This window comes from Crocuta crocuta, unplaced genomic scaffold, assembly GCF_008692635.1.
Source record: "Crocuta crocuta isolate KB4526 unplaced genomic scaffold, BGI_CrCroc_1.0 scaffold122, whole genome shotgun sequence".
Taxonomy (NCBI): Eukaryota; Metazoa; Chordata; class Mammalia; order Carnivora; family Hyaenidae; genus Crocuta; species Crocuta crocuta.
Genome location: NW_027528839.1, coordinates 129,120 through 140,905, shown reverse-complemented (window position 1 = coordinate 140,905; position 11,786 = coordinate 129,120). Strand labels below are relative to the sequence as shown.

The 11,786-nt window shown below is 35.7% G+C and overlaps 1 protein-coding gene across 7 annotated transcripts in view; it reads right to left on the bottom strand.

Annotated features, from left to right (window-relative positions):
- Positions 1-11,786, bottom strand: part of DNM3 (dynamin 3) — a 584,407-nt gene that overhangs the window by 477,457 nt on the left and 95,164 nt on the right. The gene's annotated exons all lie outside the window — the stretch shown is intronic.

Here is an 11,786-nt window from a genome sequence, read left to right as displayed (position 1 = left end):
TGTGTGTGTGTGTGTGTGTGTGTGTGTGTGTGTGTATCACATCTTCTTTATCCATTCATCTGTCGATGAACATTTGGGCTCTTTCCATATGTCAAGTATTATCAATAGTACTGCTATAAACATTGGGGTGCATCTGCCCCTTCAAAACAGTATCCCTTGGATAAATACCTAGTAGTGCAATTGCTGGGTTATAGGGTAGTTCTATTTTTAATTTTTGAGGAACTTCCATACAGTTGTCCAGACTGGCTGCACCAGTTTGCATTCCCACCAGCAGTGCAAAAGTGTTCTTTCTCCACATCCTCACCAACATCTTTTGTTCCTTGGGTTGTTAATTTTAGCCATTCTGACTGGTGTGAGGTGGTATCTCATTGTGGCTTTGATTTGTATTTCCCTGATGATGAGTGATGTTGAGCACTTTTCATGTGTCTGTTAGCCATCTAAATGTCTTCTTTAGAAAAGTGTCTATTCATGTCTTTTGCCCATTCACTGGATTATTTGGTTTTGGGGTATTGAGTTTGATAAGTTCTTTATAGATTCTGGATATTAACCCTTTATGTGGTATGTCATTTGCAAATATCTTCTCCCATTCTGTTGGTGACCTTTTAATTTTACTGATTGTTTCCTTTGCCATGCAGAAGCTTTTTATCTTGATGAAGTCCCAATAGTTCATTTTTGCTTTTGTTTCCCTTGCCTCTGGAGATATGTTGAGTAAGAAATTGCTGTGGCCAAGGTCAAAGAGGTTTTTGCCTGCTTTCTCCTCTAGGATTTTGATGGATAGGTCTTTCATCCATTTTGAGTTTATTTTTGTGTATGGGGTAAGAAAGTGGTCCAGGTTCAATCTTCTGTACGTTGCTGTCCAGTTTTCCCAACACCATTTGCTGAAGAGACTCTCATTTTTCCGTTGGATATTCTTTCCTGCTTTGTCAAAGATTAGTTGGCTATACATTTGTGGGTCCATTTCTGGGTTCTCTATTCTGTTCCATTTATCTAAATGTCTGTTTTTGTGCCAGGACCATACTGTCTTGATGACTCCAGCTTTGTAATACAGCTTGAAGTCCAGAATTGTGATGTCTCCAACTTCAGTTTTCTTTTTCAGGATTGCTTCAGCTATTCAGGGTCTTTTCTGGATCCACACAAATTTTAGGATTGTTTGTTCTAGCTCTGTGAAGAATGCTGGTTTTATTTTGATAGGGAATACATTGAATATGCAGTTGCTTTGGGTAGTATCAACATTTTAGCAATATTTGTTCTTCCAACCCACAAGCATGGAATATTTTTCCTTTTTTTTTTTTTCCTATGTCTTCTTCAATTTCTTTCATAAGCTTTCTATACTTTTCAGTGTATAGATATTTCACCTCTTTGGTTAAGTTTAGTCCTAGGTAACACAGCTCATTTTTAAAACATCTCAGTATTAACTTCTACTTTCCTTATCCATTATAAATTAGTACCTTCATTAAAAATTTAGTGAGACTGCTTAAATTGGTAGGTCTTAAGCAATTTATCAATAAAAATTTGTTTGTATAATGTATTAATACTTTTCAAAGTATTTTCAAGTACATTATTTTATTTCTCTAAAATGTTATATTTGTTTCATCAGCTGTCAACAGATTGAAATGCTGTCTGTTCATTACAAACAGAGTGTTTTAAAGATTACAAATAATTTATAAAGAACTTGGAACTTACTGAAGATGGAATTACCTTAAGGTGCTAACTTTGGGTAGAAGCAAAACTATAGCCACCTAAGTGGTATAGTTTTCAGAGCCTGAAAATCCCCTACAGATTAAAAATAAGCAAACTAAAACCATCCCCTTACCAATAGAAAACTCCACTATTAGAGATTAATTTCTGCAAATAAGGTTTCTTAATTTTTTTTTGTTAAGATGCAAAGACCTTTGGGATATTAACACTTTAAACTGTATCAATTGCTTGTATCTGAGTGTAAGTGAACCTACTAAATGTTTTTGGAAAGGCTTCGGGGTAAAAGAGTATATGAAAATTCAGGGGCCTAGGAGAGATGAGCAAAAAGAGTAAAAATGAACATAGTTATGGCAGGTTGGGGCAAAAGGAAACAAATTTAATTTACGTAACTACTTCTGATATATTTTATTTTAGAGAAACTCTGAAATTCTACACAAATACTAAGTAAAATTATTGCATATTATTAATATACCTGAAATTATTCTTTTTAGAGAGAGAGAGGGTGAGAGAGCACACAATTTGAGGCGAGGGGCAGAGGGAGACAGGAGAATCTTAAGCAGTCTCCATATGCAGCACAGAACCCAATACAGGGCTCGATCCCATGACCCTGGGATCAAGCCTGTTGTTCAATGTAGAAACACTATTCTTTTATATATTGGGTCCTATTTTCTAATTTTTTAAGGTGAGAGGGTAAATCTGATTCCTGAGACTTTATCATGGCTAGCTGTGGAGGTAAGACTCTGCTAACCTTTTACTCTGATAATGATCAACATTGGAATCACGTTAGTTTTCACTGCTCATGAAAACATTGTCAGGGTCATTTTTGGGCATTGGCTTATGGCTCTGAGGTGATGAAAAAACCTTAACATTTATACATTCCAGAGGGAGTTTACCTCAAACAGTTTCTTTCACATCTTTCTCTCTTTTTGTAATATGTTTCTCACTTATAGAAACTACCAAAGAAATAGAATACTAGATGAGTGAGGCATTTGTTTTTCAAGTTAAAAACACCAATTTGCTAAAATCCTGATGGTGCCGTCAAGCTACTAGAGGGACATGAAATTCAGACATTTTTAGGTGACAGAAGGAGGCTGTCTGGCTACAAGGTGGATGAGTTAACAGGACTTGGGTTTGTAGTTGTCACATTTAGAGCTCAACCTTAAGTTAAAATCCACCTCCATTAGACTCTGCAGATAGTTCCCACTGACATGGCAATGTCACCATATTAGTGATTACCACTAATATGACCTCTTCTCAAGGAGAATCTTAAGAAGAATGTTGTCAGGACTGTTTATTGGTGCTTGCTTTTGCTTGCTTCATCAGCTCTTGGCAGTTGCCAAAAAACATCTCAATGTTGGTCTCAGAAGGAATAATGGCAAGGATAGTAAGGAAAGTGAAATTAGTCCATGAGGCCATCCTTACTGTAAGGATTATACATGTACCTAAAATAAGTGGTCTTGATTCAATTATTACAACTGGTGGGGGTTAAATGTTAGATGATGTGCAGTCTGAGAACCTCACAAGGACAGTTATTTAAAGGTGCGAACACATTACAGAAGTGTGAGTTCAGATCTATAATTTTTAAGTTAAAATTAAATTACCTTAACTAAATGCCTCTAACTAAATAACCAACAAACTGAAGAAGCAAATGGATAGCCCTTCAGACTTCATAAAAGCCAATTTGTATAGGCTATTGATACCTGTATATTTCTGTAGAATTGAGAGAGACTAGTGGAGCTGTGCTAACCTAATAAAGATTGATAAGCATCCTTTCCCTGCTGATGTGCTTTTGGCTGGATGATAATGTATTTGTGAAGTTGTGGTAAGTGTGACTATGCTAAGTACTGTGCAGTTTGGTGAAGTATCCGTTACATTTCCACTTTAGTTGGTGACAGTGATGGGATTACCACGCAATGATATCTATCAGAAGTCAGACAAGAATAGGGAGTTTGTCACTCCCAAAAGAATACCCAAAAGAACCTGTTACTTTGATGACACCATGGAGGTAGACCTGGTGGGGTTTGTGGTTCCTGTGGATCAAGTGGCTGCATTTGGACTGAGTCTTCATTTCTTCTCTTTACACCTCTAGCTTTATAATGAGCTTCATAAGAGTTATAATCTATAGGACATGTGTATATGTCTGTATCTGTGTGTCTGTGTCTACTATACTGTCCTTAGGTTAATTTCTCCAGGTTTTGTGTGTATGCATGTTGGGGAAAGGGTTGTATATTATCCATCAAGGCTTCTAATTTGACTGGGCTTAGGTATTTTTCAAAAGCAATATTCATAGTTTAAGTGTTTTTAATTTCATCATAACAGGCTGAGAAAAATCAGTATTTCGCAGCAAATAATGGAACACTTTTATTTGACTTTACTTTCAAAAGATTATCAATAACAATTTCAGGGGTACCTGGGTGGCTTAGTCAGTTGAGTGTCTGACTCTTGATTTTGGGGATTCTGGGATCAAAAGAGTAATTCCTGAGAGAAGTGAAGTCAACAAGGTCAGTACTTTCATGGCTCCAACTCATGGCCTCGAGAAAATGTCAATGTGGCAGCATAGGAAGGGAGGATCCATACAAACCTCAATGGTCTCACTAAAATGGAGGGACAGAATTCAGGGTTCAAGGAAGGCAAGATGTGGTAGGGTACCCTCCCAAAGGAAAGAAAAAAACCTCAAGGCAACCTGCTATACATGTATGTGACGTCCCTCATGACCTTGTAACTTGAGACCACTTATCAGACTGCATGTTTGTGTGTTACCATACATGGGAGACAAAGAAGTAAAAAAAAAAACAAAAACAAAAACATAAAAACTACACCATGTGGCATTCAAAGCTCAGTTCTTCAGGCACAAACCCAACTCAGTGGTGCTGGCAGGAATAAAGTTGCTTCCTGGAAAGAAAAGCCTTAGTGTCACAACTCTCTATGTGAGAATCCTGTCACAAAGGCAGGTAGTATTTATTTATTTTTAATGTTTATTTATTTATTTTAAGAGAAAGAGAGCCTGAGTGGGGAAGGGGTAGAGAGATAGAGAGAGGTATGAAGAGAAAGAGGGAGAGAATCCCAAGCAGGCTCCACGCTGAGCATGGAGCTGGACACGGAGCTTGATCTCAAGACCATGAGAGAGCATGACCTGAGGTGACATCAAGAGTTGGGACACTTAACAAACTGAGCCACCCAGGTGCCCCATCAGGTAAAATTTAGTGGAGCAATATTCTTCAAATATTAAAGAAAAAGGAGTTGACCAGAGATAAAGTTCCAGAGACTAGTGAATGCATGTGACGATGCTATTAAGGCTGGAAGAAAGAACCACCAGAAAGGAGTAGCAAGAGCAATGTCCAGGGTTCACAACAAGTTTAGAATAGTTGGTGTCCCAATAAGCCAGAGTGCATGCTTAGTAATACCTGGGACTTCAAGTAGGGTCAATAATAAGCTCAAATTTGCCCTTGACTAAAGGCTGCCTTGGAGCTATGCCAATAAATTTTAAAACCAAGCCTCAATGAGATCAAACTGATGTCCATGAACTTAATTGCATATCAGAATGAATCCCCAAAATTATTAAAACAAAATCCAGTACAACTTAAAATTCACAATATCTAGTATCCAATCAAAACTACTAGGTATGCAAAGAAGCAGGATAATATGAGCCATAATCTGGAATGATAGAAGTCATTCAGCAGGAATAGACACAAAAAATTGCAAATAGGATGGAATTTGAAGACAAGAATTTTTTTTTTTAACACCGGGTAAATTTTAACATATTTCATGATTTAATTAAGGTGTAATCACTTAGTGATCATTTTGGTACATTTTATGTCTTTATTCCTTTTTTTTAACTGAAGTATAGTGACACACAATGTTACTTTTCCTGTGCAGAGCAGTCTCCAGGACTAACCTCCCACTATTCACCTTCATTATTCTAGATCATTTGGCGGTTGCAGCATGTATACTTTCCTCAATCTGATAATCTCTTCATATCACTTGCATAGTTTTACCCTCTGCTATTACATTATCCCAGAATTATTTAAGGATGTGGCTATCCTCACCTATCAGACACTACAGCATCACCCCTTTAGTTTAGGGACTGTGTCTCATATATATCTTTGTATACCCTTCAATAACCTAAAGAAATAGCTTTCATATGAGTAGAGATAAGGCACTCAATAAACTGCTGAATAAGTGCTCCTTATGTATGTACATTTCTGAATACCCAACTTTAACAATCTCAATAGCATAGATACAAAATAACTGAAAGATTTACTTAAAAGGCTAGCAATAATTTAGACAAAAAAAATTTTAGACAACATCTCAAGATTATACCTATCTGGTAAATCAAAACAGACCTGAATTATATTTAAGTACATTGATGTTTATTCTGAATCCTGCATTAATACTTGGTCAAGGAAAAGCCTACACAGACCCAAATATGAATACTCGTAGACATGTATACAGAAGAGTGAAACATGAAAACAATACAATGATTAAGAGTCAGATATATCATGTACATGCCAAGAAAATGGGTTTTGATGAGGAATAAGAAGAACAGAATAAATGGATATTTAAAACAGAGGGGGGTGGGGTAGCTCCATCAGTTAAGCATCTGACTCTTGATTTCTCCTCAGGTCATGATCTTGCCTTAATGAGATCAAGCCCCATGTCAGGCTCTATACTGATAGCACACAGTCTGCTTAAGATTCTCCCTTTTCCTCTCCTTCTGACCCTCCCCTACTCATGCACTCTAAATAAATAAATAAAATTACAAAATGGAAATCACAGTTAACATGCCTCAGATTTGAGACCCTCCAAAGGGCAGAGGTTCAAATGGCTTTTGACATGCCTTAGAGAGATATGTGCTTCTAAGCCTGAATACTTGTAAAGTATTACATGACCCCAAATTTCTATATAATGGAACAATAAAAACTGAAGTTAAATGAAAGAGAGTTCCACCTATATATCTTGTACATATGCAGAGGTTTAAAAAAGGAGGGGGTCTCTTTAAATATTAGCCAAAGTAATCATAAAAGGAAGATAGTGGAAGGAACATAATGTTCAGGACACAAACTAGCAACTTCTCTGTTGTGTGACACACTGTAGGCATTTAAAATCTATTTAATGAACAAGTGAATGAATGAATGAATGAATGCAAAAACAAAAAGATAAAAATTTACCAAACAAATACACTTTGGTAAAAAAATGAAAAGAAATTCTACCCGGCTTGCAGGATATCGTTTTTTGTTTTTGTCTATTTTTTTAATGTTTATTTACTTTTGAGAGAGAGAGAGACAGAGAGACAGAGTATGGGTAGGAGACAGGCACAGAGAAGAAGACACAGAATCCAAAGGAGGCTCCAGGCTCTGAGCTATCAGTACAGAGCCCAACATGAGGCTCCAACTCACCAACTGTGAGATCATGACCTGAGCTTAGGTCAGATGCTTAACTGAATGAGCCACCCAGGCACCCCAGGATATTGTTAATATTAAACTAACACAATCACTTTAAATGTACTTAATGTGAATTTAGCTCACTTTGCAAAATAAATACCTTCAGTTAGTACAAAACCATCTTGTAAACCAGCAATGTAGTTCAATGATGGTCTACTCTATGCCATTCAAGCAAGAGAACCATCAATTTCTTAAATTTGTCTGCCATATAATTCAACAGATGAGATAACTCACTGTGCTCTGCTGGTCAAGTGACTACTGAAGTGAATGTTTCAGAGAGGAGCGTGTAGGCTGTGGCAGTAGGGAAGACTGAGCATGACCCACAGAGGAGGAGATTCTGAAAACATTCTTTCTGAACTACAGCTTTGACCTCATTCTGCTCCAGTGCTGGTTCCCTATTGCCTTCAGAATCACATTTGTTTTTACATGAGGTTAACTTGTTACAAAGAAAAGAAAATAAAAATTCAATCTTCTGGAAAAACAGACTATCTTATTCTAAACTCTCCATTCAAATTAAATTCATATATTTAAATATAAAACAAATAAGACATGTAGTTTTAAAATATTTTCAATGTTGTTATTCAGAAAAATACTTGAATGTATCTGTAATTTATGAAGCTAGAAAACAGATCCTGGTCACTGTACGTATGGCAGGACTCAAAGTCTAAGTAATCTGTAAAGTTCTTCAAAATAGCTCACCTGTGAGAAAGTGACATTTCTCTCTAAAATGAACTATTCCCGGAGTCTTGTGGTAGGAGGCAATACCCTTGGCTCAGTTCCACCTAGACTCGCAGTGCTATTCAGCTGCCAATGTGGAGGGGCCTCAGTGTGGAGCCCTCACTTGGACTGTGGTGATCTGTTCCTGCTGGTTCTCAGACCTGCTGCCTGCACTTTGTGTCTCCACCTCATCCCGTTAGTCATCTCGTGTCTCGGAAACAAGTTCTCTGACTTCTGTTACTAAACATCTTTATTAGAATGGTCACTTAAAGCAATTGCAAGTCCCCCTCCAAAAACTGAATAGTAATAATGCTCTAATAAATTATAAGTCATATGAAATTTTTGAAAAACAGGCATGTTACATTGTGCAGTAAATGTAATACAAAGGTGGCAAATCAAATTTTGATGAATTAGAAATATATTTGACATGCATGAAAGGAGGAAATACCAAGGAAATCTTTCACAAAAGAATACTTCTATAATTTGAACAATTAACTTTAATTTATCCATTTTGAAAGTTCTAATTTGTAATATCTTTCTTATACTAATGTCATTGAAATAGGAGTATGAAGCAATATAATAGCATTTAGAGAAGTATTTTAACATAAAAAAGGTCTCCAGACGACAAAACCATTTATCCTTAACCATGACCTACAGGCTGTACTTTTGTAAGTTCTTAACAGTAACTTTTAATGCAAAGAGTGATGGATTCTAGTGTTTTAAAAAATGACCCCTCTTTGAAGGAGGAATATCAAACTCCAAATGGATCATTTCTCTTTTTTCAATAATTTTTTAGTGTTTATTTATTTACTTTGAAAGTAAAGTGTCATTCATTAAAATTATGTATCTATCTATTAGGTTTTAAAACATTTTAAAAATTAGGAATAAGGGGCATCTGGGTGGCTCAGCTGGTTGAGTGACTCTTGACTTGGGCTCAGGTCATAACCTCTCATGGCTTGTGAGATGGAGCCCCATGCCGGCTCACACTAAAGCGCTGAGCCTTCTTGGGATTCTCTCTCCCTCTCTCTCTGCCCTTCCCTCTCACTCTTTCTCTCAAAATAAAAATAAATATTTTTAAAAGCTAGGAATAAAATAGCTCTTTACCAGGAAAAACAAATAGTAAATAGTATATCCCTAATTTAACAAAAGACACATTTTCATCACAACTAGGAGCAAAACATGGTTCTGGAATTCCTGAATAATGTAGTAAGACATTAAAGAGAAATAACAGATGTACCAATGGAAATGAGAAGAAAAAATGATCATTATTAGCAAATATCTTATAACTTTATAGACTTTAGCTCCGGTCATGATCTCACAGTTTGTGAGTTCAAGTCTTACATCAGGCTCCATGCACTGATAGTGTGGAGGTTGCTTGGATTCTCTCTCTCCCTCTCCCTCTGCCCCTCCCCAGCATGCATATGCATACTTTCTCTCTTTCTCTCAAAATAAATAAATAAACATTGGAAATATATATATATATATATGGAAAAACCCCTATTCAAACCACAAGAACAAAAAGAACTAAACATTAATACCCTAACTATAAATGCATGGATGCTATATGAAGATAATTGAGAATCTTACTAAGGAAAAAGAATATTTGAACAAATGAAAGGATTAGCATGATCCTTGGATTGGAAAAAATAATAAATATTTTAAAGATACCAATTATTCTCTAAGAATCTATAGGTTTAAAATAATTTTAGTGGTGATAGCTTTGTCTTCATAAATTATCCTAAATTTTGCCACATGAATAGAAAAGAGCCCCTAAATAAAAATAAGTAATGACAGAAGACTATAGACATGACAGAAGGATATTAAAGCAAATTACAAATCCACAAAAGTAAAACACTGTGTTATTGGCACAATAAAATAGAAAAGATCTTCAGAAATAGACTGCAGTAGTAATGTAACAGAAGATAAAGGAGACTGAAAAAAATAGTTCATTATACATGAAAATAAATCTCAGATAAAAAAAGAACTAAATGTTAAAAAAACTTTAAGTATGATAAGGAAGAAATTTTGCAAAAGTATTTACTTTTAGTTAAAGATATGTGTATAGATTTTACAACCGTGAAGAGTAAAACTTTGATAGGTCAAAAAATTTTATAACAGAATTTAAATCACCAGAAGAATAGGGACTTTGTCCTAGGTACTGCCATATCTCCAGAGCTTAGAATAGTGGCTGATGTACTGTAGATTTGTAATTCACTTTTATCAAATGATAGCATGTGAGTCCATTCCTTTGGATCAAACTTAGTACAGACTTTTTAACATTAAAAATTTGTTTAAAATATCTACAATTTCTACCCCCAAAAACAGCCATCTGGATTTTTATAGGGATCGCATCAAATGAGTAGGTCAGCTTGGGAGGGACTTCCACCTTAGCATTGCCATATCTTCCAATGAATGAACACAGGCCATTTGTCCAATTATCTAGATTGTCTATAGTCTCTTTCAACAACGTTCCATAGTTTTGAGAGTACAGATTTCACACTTCCTTTGTTAAATTTATTCCTAGGGGTATGTTATTTTTGATGTTTTTATAAATGAAATTATTTTCTTAATTTCATATTTTGATTGTGCATGGCAAGTTTATAGAAATACAATTGATTTTTGTACATCTATCTTGTATCCTGCAACCGTGCTGAACTCGTTTATTAGTTCTAATAGTTTTTTGGTGGATTTGTTAGGAATTGCTACATATTTTATCATATCTTCTATAAATAGAGATCATTCTACTCCTTTCTTTCCAATACGGATGGCTTTTTTTTTTTTTTCTCTTGCCCAACTGCCCTACCTAGAGCCTCCAGCACAATGTTGCACTGAAGTGGCAAGAGTAGACATCTTTGCCTTGTTCTTGATCTTAAAAGGAAAGCATGCATTCTTTCATCATTAAGTATGATGTTAGCTGTGGGCTTTAGTTTATGATATTTATCAGGTGTAGGAAATTCTCTTCTATTACCATTTTGTTGAGTGTTTTTATAATGATGGCATGTTGGATTTTTCAAATGTCTTTTCTGAATCTGTTGAGATGATATTGTGATTTCCTGTTTTTTTTAAATTTTTTTATATTTTTATTTATTTCTAGGAGAGAGAGAGACAGCGTGAGCAGGGGAGGGTCAGAGAGAGAGGGAGATACAGACTCCGAAACAGGCTCCAGGCTCTGAGCTGGCAGTCAGCACAGAGCCCGACGCGGGGCTCGAACCCACGAACCGCGAGATCATGACCTAAGCGAAAGTCGGACGCTTAACCGACTAAGCCACTCAGGCGCCCCTGTGATTTCCTGTTTTTATAATGATGGCATGTTGGACTTTTTCAAATGTCTTTTCTGAATCTGTTGAGATGATATTGTGATTTCCTGTTTTTAATTCTACTGATATGATAATTGCTTTTTGGATGATAAACCAATCTTGCATTAATAAGATAAAACAAGCTGATTCTAAGATTCATACAAAATTTCAAGGGACTCAGGATAGTCAAAACAATTTGAAAAAAACAAAATAGGACTCACACCTCAATTTTAAAACATACTACAAAGCAAGGGTAATTATGACAGTGCAATACTGGCACAAATATAGAAATATAGATCAGTTGAATTGAATTGAGAGTCCCAGGATAAACATATACTCATGGCCAACTGATTTTTGACCAAAAAAATGATACAAATGATGCTGGCACAAACTGGATATTCACATGCAAAAAATGAAGTTGAACCCTTTCCTCACACCATGTGGGATCAAAGACCCAAAATAAATGGATCAAAGACCTAAACGTTAGAGCAAAACTAAAATTCTTAGAAGAAAACATAAGGGTTAAACTTCATAACTTTGGTTTTTGTGATTTATGAGGTGTGGTTTTTATGAGTACTTTCAAAGAAATTGGGAAGAAAAGTAGGGAAAAAGAAATCGGGAAGAAATTAAAACC